This window comes from Anser anser (genome assembly GCF_964211835.1).
Source record: "Anser anser genome assembly, chromosome: 1".
NCBI lineage: Eukaryota > Metazoa > Chordata > Aves > Anseriformes > Anatidae > Anser > Anser anser.
The window spans coordinates 5755905-5770412 of NC_139720.1; the positions used below are offsets into that span (position 1 = coordinate 5755905).

Sequence of the window (14508 nt, forward strand, 5' to 3'; positions counted from 1 at the left end):
CACAGATGAGCAATTCTTGGAAGGATTCAGGTTTGTTTAGTAATTTTCATAATTTTTTTTTCTTTTTCACAATGTTATCTAAGCAGAGGAATAATTCTTTGAAATACAAACCATCATTAAAAGAGGTATAAAAAGTATTTAAGACATCATTTTAAATACAGAGTATGTTGCTAACAAAATTAAGCATTCTTTATCAATTAAAAATCTGTGTTTTAATTTATTTATTATTTGCGTTTAGATTAAATTTAAAGGCAGGTTTTTAGAACAGTCACACTTTAAAAAAAAAAGATTGCATTCTTTAATTAATATTGAGACACCTTTCTAGGGGGAAAAACACATTTAAAATTTAATTTGTGTGTGATTACTTCAAACATATCCTTATTAGTAGCTATCTAGATGCTTGTGGTCCTTCATGCATTCATGTTTATTTCCCAATTATTCACAGTTTGTTAATTGGTGTGATAAGGGATGAATATTGATCATGCAGTCTGTGAATGATTTCCATACCAAAGGAGCTGCATAGTTACTGTCCATACTACACAACAATATATATATATATATAAATGTTAAAGTGTTCCCAACAGATCAAGCTTTGAAATTCATCAAACACCCTCCCTTTTATTTTGTTCGTTATGTTTTCCCTGTGTTCTGTACATTGGCTCATTGCACAGCTAGTCTTGCAACATGCATGATAAAATAAAATTAAATAATAATAATAATAAAACAAAATGACTAAGTTCAATTGTCTAATTTGTATAAATTTACTGAAAATCTCTGGACCCACTAGCTGATTATTGTAGGTGTAGCAGTGATATGACTTGGTGTTTCTAAACAGAGGAGGGCCGATGTGTGGAGTTAGCCATCAGATTTACCTCTAGACAAAGATTACTGCTTTCTGTGTAGAAAAAAAAGTCTTATGAATTCTGAGTTGTGTCAGATTTTTCCCAAAGTCAAGTGTTAATATTCTATTTTGAGCTCACTTGTGCACCTGTACAAAACGTGGCATGGTCATGAGCCAAAGTGATTCAGAAGGGAGGTGAAACACCCCAGAGAAATGGTGGGGAGGAAAAAAAAAAAAAAAAAGACTTTCACCTTCACTAGTTTCAAAGCTTTATTTTGTTTTATTTTATTTTCCATGGGGTAGAGCATATTTGAACAAAGGGATGTGTAACAAAGTAATGGATCAAGATGGAGATTCTGAAAGAGATGAGAATATTAACTGTGAGAAATTCTCTCTGAGGAGCCAGGAGAGAAACTCAAACATCTTAAAGGAAATCTGAGATACTCTCTCAATGTCATTAACTTGACTGTATGTTCTAAAGTGGTGCTTAACATATGGATACAACCAGAAAAATGTCCTTATGATGGAACTAAATGCAAGAGGTGAACAGGATGGAGGATCTCAACAAGAGATAATAGATTTAAAGGAGAGCAAGACTTAGCATGACACAAAGCCCCATATCAGATCTGCAAAGTTTTTCATAACTAGAGAGAAAATGGAGTTTCCAAAAGAAAAAGAATATAACCTTCTGCAGAGAACAGTGATCATGGGATGGCTTGGGTTGGAAGGGACCTTAAAGATCATCAAGTTCCAACCCCCTGACATGGGCAGGGACACCTCCCACTAGATCAGGTTGGCCATGGCCCCATCCAACCTGGCCTTGAACACCTCCAGTTATGGGGCATCCACAACCTCTCTGGGCAACCTGTCCCAGTGCCTCACTACCCTCTGAGTGAAGAATTTCCTCCTAACATCAAATCTAAATCTTCCATTTTTTAGTTTAAAACCATTCCTCCTTGTTCTATCATTATCTGAATGAGCAAAATATTAGTTCATTAACGTGTTCCACCCTAACGTGTTCTTCACCCTGCCCACAGTGTGCTGAATGCAATATAAACCAAAATATACAAACACACAGTATTTAATGGATTTTATTGTTTTTTGAAATTGTTAAACTTGTCTTAGAAATGTAAAATATATATATATATATATATATATCAACTCTGTAACTCTTCAGAAAACCAAGTCAGGAAAAGTAAAAAAAATAAAATAAAATAAGAAATAATAAAAAAATAATGTTTATCTTGCATTTGAAATTATCTTCAATTTTTAAAGGATATAATAAAATTAAAAACAAATAAAAATAGTGAATTTGTGACATTCTGAATTATCTTTTTTTTTCATAAGACAGAGAACACTTTTGCACAGTATACTTTTCACTAAAAATTGCAGTTTTAGGACAGTACAGATAGTCCAAAAATTCAGTTTAGTTTGGCTGACTTCTTTTCATTCCAAATAAATTTGAAAAAAAAAAAAAATACATAAAATAATAAATTATTTGACTTGTTCAAGATGTTGTGTTTATTTTTTCCTTTCTTTTAAAGAAAATATGTTAATTAAAACACTTATTTTTTCCTCAGACAAAGTTTGTTTTAGGTTAGAGAAAATACTCTGTTCTTAATGAAGTGGTTTTTTTTCAGCTTTTAATTTTTTTTTTCTCACCAGTCAGAGAAAATGGCTGATGACTCAGGGAAAAGGACAGTAAAATTTCAAGTTCTTCATACTGCTACCAGAAGTACAAAGCAATAAACTATTTATTCAAGGTATTTCTGTACTGCAGAAAGAGAGGTGTGCTGGCTGTATCTATATAGCCAGTGAACTGAACAGGGGAGGGCACAAGACACAAGTACTTGTATTTCAGTCATGCTCACCATCAAGCTGCCAGCAAAGTCACCAGCATAATTTTGACCTGATCCAAATCATATTCTGCACATTGATTCCCAGGCTTGGAATGGGGTCTAGCTTAGGCAGGAATAATTTTCATCAGGCAGTTTTCACACATACATCCAGTTGCAACTAGTAAAATTTCAGCTAAATACATAGAGAACATTCCCTAGGCCATTTAATTTTCTATTAAAGGCATAGCCTCCAAGGCTACATTTGAGATCAGCTGCAGTCTCCATATAGGCACCAGGCACACAAGCCTGGCCCCAGGCACAGCTGAAGGCTGCCTTCCACAGCAGACAGGATCCCACCGGCAAATTTAAAGTGTTTAATGAAGAGGAATGTGTTCAAAATGTAGGTGGTTAGTGATGTAGTCATATGGAGCCTACACCTGTTCTTGCACGCAGACATCAAGCGGAAGCATCCCATCTCAAAAGAGCTTCATTTAAAGTCTTTCCAAAACATTCCACATTGAAAGAAGGCCAAGTAAACCCATCTTCAGGATGTTTTTATCTGAGGCAGATTAGTAATGTTAAAGGGGGAGAAAATATAAACAATCAGGCATGAAGGAGATAACAAAACTAGGACAAGAACATGGCTTAAAAGCAAGAAACAAATCCATACCTTGCTGTAGCAGCTTGAATGATGTAAAGGGAGGACTTATTCCACTAGAAAATCTAGGGTTAAATTCTGCACTCACCATAGTCAATTGAAAACACCCACTGACTTCAAGAGCAGCTTTTATTCACCCTTCATTTCTTTCTGCATTTTGCTTTCTCAGGCATTCCTTCTCACCTTTCCCTTTTGCACCTGCCTCCACTTAATATGTGTTCAGGTATCAGGGTCAGGCTGCTAACCCTTCACATCTCCCTACCATGTTTCCCATGTTGCATCTACCAATAGAAGGAGACAGAGAGTGGGAAATACTTATTCCTGAAACACAGAGAGCTTGTTACAAAGTCCACAGAGCTTCCCATATAACAGCAGATTTCTTATGGGTTTTAGTGCAGAAGTGAATTTCTTTTCAGTCCTAACAATCTCTAAGAAGACAAATAGACTTGCCAAGTATATGTGCACAAACGTACTTAGGCTTGCAAGTCTCAAAACTATCAAGCATGTCACATTTTATTTGTTTCACCTGTTTATGGTGTGTAGACACCTGTGACTTATTGGCAGTACATCCTGGTAGCAATGGAGAATTTCAGGTATAAGAATTAGCTTTGTACTCCTTCAGCTTCATGCATCTATTTTGGATTTCCTCTTGAACATCTGGCAGTTGTTTGAAGTAATTCTGTATGTTTAAAATAATAAAACTTAAAGACATATACATCTTTTTTTAGAATCTAAATAAACCTACATACAGGAAAGCAAATGAAACCCCAAAATAGGTCTTAAAAATAAATAAATAAATAAATAAATAAATAAATAAATAATAGTTTCACTTGTGACAAGTGGAATCAGGAATCATCAGTGTGCAAACTGAACAACAGTTGTTATTAGGCAGTAAGAGGTACTAAGCAAAAGAGCTCCAGTAGCAGTTGCTAGGTAGTGCAGTAACAAATTCTGGTAGCAGATGTTACTAGGTATTTGAGGCATTTATGCTCCTCTGATTATCTGTTGCTCAGGCTCCACTCTTTCCCATGACTCAGAGCTGAAAACATTTGGAGTTTTGTGCTTTGCTGATGGTTTTAGGTGAAGTCCAAGGGTTTCAGAAAGGCAGTCATCAGTACCAAAGCCACCTTACCTGAGGACCATGCAGGAGCAGTTTTCATGAACAGATTTTGAAAGTAGATTTTGGAAGGTTTGTTAATAAAATGTGTATCAGTGTTGCAAGCATGGACTTTTATTTTTTCTATGAACAAATATAAAACTTATCCAGAGATTTGAATGTCTACTTAAAATAAATAAATAAATAATAATGTTGCAGAGGTGTTTTTTTTTTTTAATTGAGGCCCTTTTTTTTTTTTTTGTGTCATATTTTCTGTTCCCAGCACATTTTAGCATTTAATTTTACAAAATGCAACAAATTAGATTGACAAAACTGGCAACTGGTGTATGATAATGCAAAGGCAGAGCGGCCAAAGCATTTGGTAGCTGTAGGAGGTATCACCTCCCATCTCTTCTTGTGGATTTTATAGGGTTTCACACCTGTATCTCCAACATCTCCAGCACAGTAGTGCTGGGAGGTACTTTGAGGTACTGGGAACATACTTACTGAAAATTTCATTTCCTGGGTATGTACTTACTGAAAATTTCATTTAATTTAAGTATTTAAACCTTTAATGGATTAAAAACTGGAATCCAACTTGTGGTTCAATGTTCTAATCATTAAGCTACAATCTTATTTTTTATTGTTTAAAGAACTACTAAAAAAACTACTAGAAGTGTTTTATACAGTGCAAAAGGGCTCCAATGAGGACAGAAAAGATAGCATCATCACCAAAAAAAAAAAAAAATCCAAATCTGATATTTCAGACAATATTCTGAGTTGCAAGAAATGACAGTATGATAAATTTTAATCTGAATATTGTTTTCCCTCCTTCTGGACATTTATTCCAGCCACAGACAGATCTATAGACAAAAGGAGACTGACCACCCTTTCCCAGGACTGACCTCTGAACTTAGGTCAAATTGATATGTCCCACCCAAACAGACAGGGCAAGTTCAGCCTGAATTTGGAAAAAGGGTTTGTGAAAAGCAGCTGCGTTCATCAGCTCTACTTCCAGGATGATGGCACAAATATCCTAAGACATAGTATCTTTCTGCAGCAACACAAAGGACTGTTTTGAGACATGATTGGATTTTTGGCTCAGATCCATACATTGGTGATCATTAGTAAAACAGGTTAGAAGGCATGTAATTGCTTAAATAAGTGACAGAAGGCTAGGAATCTTGGCCTGTAAATGTAATTACAGAGCCTGTCAATAACCATTGATTTCCTTAGATGGATCACTTGAAAGTATTCAGAAATCTGGGAATAAAATGGAGGAATGCTAGAGAGCCTGTAGCAACCAAAAGGAGTGAATAGCTTTTTTCCATCTCTTCCTGCTTTCCTGTACTTACATGGTGGAAGTGTGATAGCTCCTTCAGAAGCATCTTTTGCATCTTTGGGAGAAGACAGCATTCCTCCTATTCTGTGTGTGTGATGATTTTTGTGAATTCCACTGAACTTTGGCTTTAAAAAAACTGACTAAATTCTCTAACATTAAATGATTACTAATCTCCAACTTTTCTGTTCTCATCAGTCCATCTGCCCCCTCTTGACTGACTGTTTTCTCATTATTATCTAATCTTTCTTCATATTATCATCTTTTAAATTATCTTGTTATGAACTAAAAATTTACTCATGCAAAATTGCTGTGCCTTCTCAAACCTTGTGTCTGAACTTTTTGATAGAAGGGTATTTAAACACCAAATCCAGAAGCTTTTCTCTGGATTCTTGGATTTTGCCGCAAGATCTATTAAGTGGCACTGGAAATATCAAACAAAGCTGAACCGTAGTTGAGGAGAAGAGAAAGAAATATAAATTCATTGTGAAAGTCACCTGTCACGTAGATTCAAAGAGTAGCCTGGAGAAAAAAAAATATATAAAAAAATTAGTGACAGTAAATAACAACCTCTTTTCTGTGCAAGAATTGATAGAGATCCAGACAAACAGCTGGAAATCAAAACTGGGTGTCATAGACAATTGCTACTCTGTAGATCACACTGCTCTTCCATCATCTTATTTCTAAACATTTTCTTCATTCCTTTAACAAATGCCACCTTCCCCATGTCATTATTTCTAGGCAAGGGTATAACTTGTATTCCATCTACTTGGTGCTACTGAAATATGACAACATGGCTGAATTTCAGACAGAACTAACCAGGAGGAAATTATTTTCCTGTAGAAGCTTTTTTCTGTTGACACAGGGCTGCTGTGAGCTGCTCTGCTCTCCTGCAGTACAAGGAGTTTGGAGGGCAGGATGAAAGGGCAGATGGTACAACAGATTCTGCCAGCACTATATGGCTTCTCTTCTCAGTGGATGAATTAAAGTAGACCTAGGACTGTAGTAATTTTTGCTAGATGAAGTTTTACGGAGAGTTAATAATGCAGTCATACAGCTCAGACATTGTAGCTTGACCCAGTCCCATCCCTTCCTGAGGACTAACTAACTATCAGTGTAAGTAAAGTTGTGCTTCTACAGTCAAGAACCCAGAAACTGCCTCATCCTGAGAAATCAATGGAATCCCTCTCTCAGATAGTTCAATGATGTGTTCTGAGCTGGGCTTAGAGACCTTCCAAGATTCTGGTCTCCTGTGTTTATCATGTGTTCCATGTTCCTCTGCTTTGAAGAAGTTTCTGCTAGCAAGTCAGGGCTAGAGGAAGAAAAGCAGAGCAAATGCTGAAATTTCAGCCCCTGCTATCAAGCAGAATCCAGCACAGAAATTTTATTCTTCAGATTTACAGAAAAAAAACATGAAGTTGTCTGGTCTTCCTTACTTATCTGGGGCAAAATGGAAATTACCACTATATATTGACTGTAGAACCACAATTGCTTTAAAAAAAAAAAAATCTGGAAAAGATCTTGGCAGCACAATTGCTAGAGGTGGAGATAAGACAAGAAACTAGATGTGATCAAAAGGTGAGTATGGACATTCCTTTATTTCAATAACTTCAGTGAGACAAACATCTAGGGTAAACAAGAGGATAAACAAGATGGAAATAGCCAAGAAAATATCAAGACCCTCCCACTGCTTGCAGAGATGAGAAGGAGTTATTCCAGGGTGTCAGGAGCTCTGAAAGTCTGGCCCTTTGTGGGCAAGTTCTTTGGAGCAGAAAAGTTGTCATCTTTAGGATTTGTGAAGTCCTCTGCCATAACAGGCATGCAGAAAGCAGTAGAAAACAACAGTCTGCTGAACGTGGCACCCATATCTGAGAACATGACAACCAGAGAAAATTAAAAGTATGCATACAAATAAAAAGCAATGCAAATAAAGTGAATTCACTTTAAATCCTTTAAAAACTCTCTTGCAAATCCCTGTAGTCATGGATCCTACATGGTCATGGATTTTTCTGTAGAATTCTGCAGACTTTGCAACCACTTTAGGATGATGCAAGGAGCAGGTGTTTTCTAGCTGTCATCAGTGCAGTGTAGTTAACCAGTGGTGTGTTTTTTTCTCAGTATCTTTAATATTTTTCATTCACTTTATCATTTTCCCTTAACTTTTATTAAGCTCATCATGGGCTTGCAGTTACCAGCCTGATGGACTTGGAGAAGTGGTTGTTAAGTAAAGCAAGCTTATCCCTTGAGAGATTCTCTCACAGTCAGATAACAATTCCAATAATAATAACAGTGATATGGGGAGGGGAGGAAAACAATAATTTGGGCAATAGAATATCATGTTCATTATGTTAATTCATTCCAAAGAATTTACACAGTGTTACTTGGCACTAGAAAATGAAATTCAACCAGTCCCATTCATGTAAGGAATATGCTAACATCATGTGAACTGTTCAGGGTTTCATTTAGGGCACGCAGGAAAACAGTGGAGTGGTTTAATCCCTTAACACATAATACCTACATTCAAAACCTTGCATGTTGCAAGTGAAAATGAGGATATTTTTTTTCCATCAAGCAGCCCCATTTGGTTATTCACTTACTGTACAAACTGCTGGCAATTATTACTTGATGTGGTTAGCTACTTTCAGTAAAGAGAGGTCCGGGGCTAGAAATGAAGATAAGGATGAAGATAAAGCATGTTAAAACTGAAGTGATTTGACAGAGATGTGTGAAAACACTTTGGTGGTTGTGATTTGCCCTTTGACTCTTGGATGTTTTGTGTATCGCTTATCTGACCTTCCCTGGTGGAGATTCTGCTCTGTCAGTAATCACCAGCATCCAAGACCACTGGACAATTTCTGGATAACTCTCTCTTTTTTTTTTTCTTTTTTTTTTTTTTTTTTTTATGGTACTATCTCAGAAGACATCAGGAGGTGAGAGTTCATTTTTTTTTTAACTTCTTGGAAACATCCAGATTTATCCTCTGTATAGGTACTGTTATACAGTGTAAAGGCTCAACAGTACAAGGGTGTAAGCCATCCATTGGAATAAAGAGATTCTCCTCAAAGTGGTGGGTTTGTAAAGAAGGGTTGCAATAGATATGCAGGTTAAATGCCGGAGTTACTTGAGGGTCTCCAGGTATGAAGAAATTCCATTAAAAGTTGAGTATTCTCAGTCAGCGAAAGGGAACAGTTTACTCCAGGGCTGGCCTCACCTCCTTCTCTTATGATTTTACAGCATTTTGGGCCTTGAAGTGAAGTTCTGGTTGTACAGAGTGCCAGGGTATGGTGGAGGTAGTGAACAACTAAATCTCACTCTTACATGGTGCCGGATCCCGTTCCACAATGCTACACTAGTGTTTTCTTTGTGGGGGCTTGGGAGAGAACGCATGACTACTAGCCCTGCCCCATGGTCCTTTTCAGGCAGATGCACCTTACTGAAGAAATAAGTTCTGGATATTTCATCCAAATTCTAGGCAGGCAAAAGAAAAGAAAAGGAAGGAAGGAAGGAAGGAAGGAAGGAAGGAAGGAAGGAAGGAAGGAAGGAAGGAAGGAAGGAAGGAAGGAAGGAAGGAAGGAAGGAAGGAAGGGAAAATAGGTGTCTTTTCTCCATCTCCTTGCTTCCCTCTATCTGTTTCCAAGCAGGAACTGAACAGAATCCTAATTCCATTGAAATCAGCCTAAATCAGTTGTGCTACCATTGACTGCAATAAGAAAAACTCAGATAATACATATATATATAATGTGTAATACAGATAATCTTTTTTTTTTTTCCTATTCTCAGAATTTGGAGAGGAGGAATAAAAATAATCTAAATGTGACATAATGCAAGGACAAAGAGGAAACTGTCTACTTAACTAAAAGAAAAAATATATTTTGCTTCCTAAAAAAAAAAAAGCAAGCAAACAAACAAACAAACAAAAAAACACTTTCTGGATATATACCTGCTCATTAGACATTAGAAAGAAGTTCTTTGCTCAGAGGTGAGTTCTTTACTCATTTACCTTAATGGTGAGACACTGGAACAGTTTGCCCATAGAAGTTGTGGATGCCCTATCCCTGGAAGTGTTCAAGGACAGGCTGGATGGGGTTTTGAGCAACCTGGTCTAATGGGAGGTGTCCCTGTCTTTGGCAGTGGGGTTGTAATTATATGATCTTTAAGGTCCTTTCCAACCCAAAATACTCTGTGTGATTTTGTGATTCATTCTCTATAGTACTTACTTTAAAATGCCTTACTCAGAGGTTAGACCTCAGGAGCTTGCAATTCAGGCTATAAAGTATTGACTTGATCATGGAGTTGAGTAGCTGCATGGACTTTTGGTTTGCTCTGAGCTGTGTAATGCCACAGCTCCACTGCACCTGAGCTGGCTAATTGAAAGCAAAGCCAAGCTTGTCTGTGAGTGTTACAATTTTTTCTGTTCCTTGCACCACATCTGCTCACAGGGGAAAACCACATAGCCGAGCACAGGGAGCCGCACACTGAGGGAAGACAAATTCTTGATGAAGATCTCCATGGTGGTACTTGTTGGGTTGCATGGTCAGAGGTGCCATGCACACTGCCAGGTACAGCCTCTGCCCCAAAGTAGCTGCTAGCTGTTAGTAAAGGTCAGCCACCGCTGGATAGGAAAATGGCAATGCAGGATGCAAAGGCACAAAAACTGTAAAATGTGAAAAAGAGATTTCTGAAATGAATTTGCTGAAATTTTGGTGAAATTTTTAAAATCTTGAAGTGTAATTGTGAGCAAAACTAAATTCTTATTTTCTTTATATATTATACTATATTGAACATATGCTATGGGTGTGACAACATGTGTGTGCAACTGTGTGGACTCATATATATTTAATATTCATATACTTAAGCAATGATTTCCTGCACAATTTCAGTTATTTTTCCCCACTGACAGTCTTCCATTACAAAAAAAATAAAATAAAATAAAATAATAATAATCTCTTCTAGAACCCTAAGAAATGAATGTTAGGGTATCTGATCTGTTTAATGCCTTTTCAATCCTTGAACATTTTTTTTTTCTAAGTAGAACATTGCCACTGAAGTTATTTTCAGAACATCATATGGATTTTTCTTTGAAACATCTGTGTTAACTTTTATCATCCTTGCTCTGCTTTGTAATTTTGGAAACAGATATAAAGAATGAGCAACCCAGAGCACAGTAATATAGTGGGAAGCATCCTTCATAAGTCAATTGAGGAATTTAATAATCTCTTTAGAAATAAGCTCTGCAGCTATGAGAAAAATGTGTGGGTTAAAGGCCTTCCAATTAAGAAAGGTTTCTCTGTGGATTTATAGGCTGGTGGTTAGCTCTTCCTGTTCGTGTTTCCATGGCAACTGTCAGGTAGATTTTCTGCTACTTGCTAGGAAGTTGGAAATGTTGAGTCTGGTTGAGCCTTTCAATTCACTGAAGCTTAAATGAAATTCTTTGCAAGGAACTGGCATTTAGCCTGGGTCATTTATTCATATCTAGAAGAGAAATCAATTATAGTAATCAAATGTGCAATTTTTTTTTTTTTTTGAATTATTTTGGGTACACAATTTTTTATTATTATTGTGCCACAGTCTATTTTTAATGCCAGGGTAGGAAAGGTTTGAAATGCTGCAGCTGGCCTCTTTGCTACTGATGGCTTATGGCTTTAATTACAGCCCAAGACACACACAGGCACGTCTCTTTCTGGTCTGCTTTTACAAGCTATAATCACTCCCGGTGATATTCATGATACCAGCTCGAATCCTGTAGACTCATTAGTGTTGAGACACCTGTACTGCAGGAAACATAGCTTACCACCTTTTCTCCTTTCAATTTTCTTGTCTTGTTGATTTGTTTGAATTAGGCTCTAGGAAAGTAAATAATTTTTATGCTGTTATTCAGACTTTCTGAGTACATCGTGTTTTAATTCCACATCAGAATCTCTGTGTGTTTGCGCATTTCTTTGTGCTCCTTATACTTCCCATCCCACACTGACTACTGTTTGACAGCTCCATGCAAGCTTCATTCTTTTAATTCTCTAACATCAGATACGTAGGCGTATATGGTGTGTACCTATACTTTCAGCCTTTCTGTAAATGCGTAATCTGTACCACCCAACAAACTGTGTCCTGCAGGCTTCATGTGAATAATACCATGTAGACTTCGTTGACTTTTCTTGCAAGAATAAGGCAGCATAGCTTGGCCCAAAGATCACGGATTATCTAAACAGAGGCAGTATGGTCTTCTGGATAGAGCAGTATTTAAGAGCTTGGAAAACCTGGGGACTGACTTCCCTGCTCTGTCCTCAGCTTCCAGGGAAAAGGAAGATTTATTCAGTGGCAGATCCTAAACTGCCACAGCTCTACTGAAGTCCTCTCATACCGGAGTTAATGGAGCTGTGACAATTTATGCCAGCTAAGAATCTGCTCCATTACCCGAGCCTCACTCCAGCTGTATAATAGAAATAATAGCACTGCCCTGCCTCGGAGAGGTGTCGTGAGGATAAACAGTTAGACGGGAAAGTGTTATGATACTATGATAATGAGGACTAGAAAAATACCTGCGATAGACAGAAATCAGCATAACTGATCTGACATTTACTTTTATTCTTTCAGTCCTTATGCCACATAGAGATAGTAATAGCTTGACAAGGGAAAAGAAATGCCCAGCCTCCATCTCTCCCCTTGCTTTGCTTTGCTTGCTTGCTTTCATTCTTTCTTTCTTAGGATTTTCACTAACTTTCCTTAAAAGCTTTTAAAAATGAATTGACAAGTATTTTATTTCATTTTCACCCTCACCTTTCCACAGTATATTTAATTTTTCCCTCCTGAGCTATTCTGCTTATCTTCATTTTTGTGGATTAAGTCCAAGTCCAAAAGCTGCACAAACAGAAATCCAGACAGATTTAGTTAACTCTAAACACAAAATTAGTTCATTTGGCATTGATAAAACAGCCAGAATCCTGGTGCTGTAACCAGCAGTCACTTCCAGAGAAAGTCGTTTTCTCAGAGAAAGAGAACTGATGTGGGTCCATGGAAGCATAGCGCTTGTACTAGGATACCCTATGTAAGATATTAAAGTTATAGTTGGACTGTAGATTTTGCATGTGACTAAGCTGGTGACTAGGAGTGGTGTAGGAAGGGCAACATGGGTGTCTGTTTTTCATGACTGATCATTTTTCCCAAGCAGATTTGGCCCTCCAGACTAATCTCCTAGGTTTTATATTGCTATATGATGTAAAGTGCTTTAAAGAGTAACTCTTTCTAAAATTTCAGTGTGTCTCTCTCCTTTTTCTTTGGGTCTGCCAAAGAGCTGGCATGAGCCTTTTTATGTGTTCTCAGAGATGTTTACGTCACCCTGAACACCAGTGTGTGTTTATGGGTTGGTATGATCAGAAACACACCAGGGAGGTGAGTGACTAGATGAACTAGTGAATACATGGGTGGAAGGAACAGCTTCTATCACACACACTGCAGAGACTGCTGAATGAATGGCTGGTTCTTACAGTCAGCAGGACACTTGGGTAAACCACTTTGACCTTCTGCACTGGTTATGGATGTATACTTCACCAGGACATGGAGCTGAGCCTAATGCCTAAAGCAGATTATAAACCACATCAATCCTAAAGAGACTAAATTGTTTTGCACCACAGGAATATAAGAGGAAACCAAAGTACTGCCAGTGTCACCAGGACATACTGACAGTTCTGCTGTGAAGTCTGTATTGACTGTCCTTGTTTTCTGGTTTTTGATATTAGTTTTAAACAGATAAGGGAGGAACAGCTGTGCCTGTTTAGGGGCTGGGCCTCCAAGGTTCTGACCTTACTACTCTCCTGCAACAAACACACCTGGAATTGGCAGAATTGTTTTTCATGGTCTCTGTAGAAGACAGCTTATGTGACCGTAATTTTGGAAAGATTTGAAAATTCCCCCTTGTTGTCACTTGACAATTAACAATGCTAAGCAGACAAAAGACAGGGTCTCCCCATTACAGTTTGGCAAATTTCAATACACTGCAGATTACAATCCCAAGAATTAGGTTGCAACTTGGATTTCCTCTGCATTATTATTTTTTTCCCTGTGGCTATTCAAGCACTGGGTTAAGGCACACAATAAAAGAAGCCAAGTGCCTACTTAACCTCAGTCTAGCACAGCACATGGGCAAGAAGAGGCTGGGGAATAGCTCTACTTCACTGCTCACTAAGTAGTGCAGCTGACCCAAGAAGTGATGAGTTGGCAAGTTAAGGGTAGTATTGCTGTGCTGGAAACTTCATTTCACCTTGCTGTGGTGCAAATCAGCAAGGAAACAGGGAGAACAGAGATTGCAAAGTATAATGTGTCTGGGGTGGTTATATTTATGCACCAGCCTTTGCTAACTATGTATAAAGTATTTTTTAAGTAACCTCTATAAAAACATGCAGAATATCTGACTCTAAAACAATGCTGTGTATAAACTGCAAGTGTCAAAGCGGTAAAGGGCTGGACGGCACCGATGCTTGTTACATAAAAGCAGTACATTTCTTCACTGCTCTATATAGCCACAACTGTTTTAAATGTAAAGGTTGCTGTTGCAGGTGACCTTATATACTTTCAACCATTAGAGTATGTTAGCAAGTGTGTTTTAGAAAGGTTAAAAAAGATGTCTTTTTTTTTCTTTTCTTTTTTTTTTTTTTTTTTCCCAGAAGATATTAGTTGGATACAAGCAGAATATTTCAGACACATGGTGTTATTACAGGAAATCATGGGGATCACTTCAGATTC

The 14508-nt window shown here is 37.5% G+C and overlaps 1 long non-coding RNA gene across 1 annotated transcript; it reads right to left on the reverse strand.

Annotated features, from left to right (window-relative positions):
• Nucleotides 1-610: 610 nt before the first annotated feature.
• LOC310892832 lies at nt 611-3935 on the reverse strand. Its single transcript, XR_014578506.1, has 2 exons — nt 3350-3935; nt 611-3238 (listed from the first exon to the last, which is right to left on the reverse strand). It is a non-coding gene; the product is annotated as an uncharacterized lncRNA (long non-coding RNA).
• Nucleotides 3936-14508: the final 10573 nt, after the last annotated feature.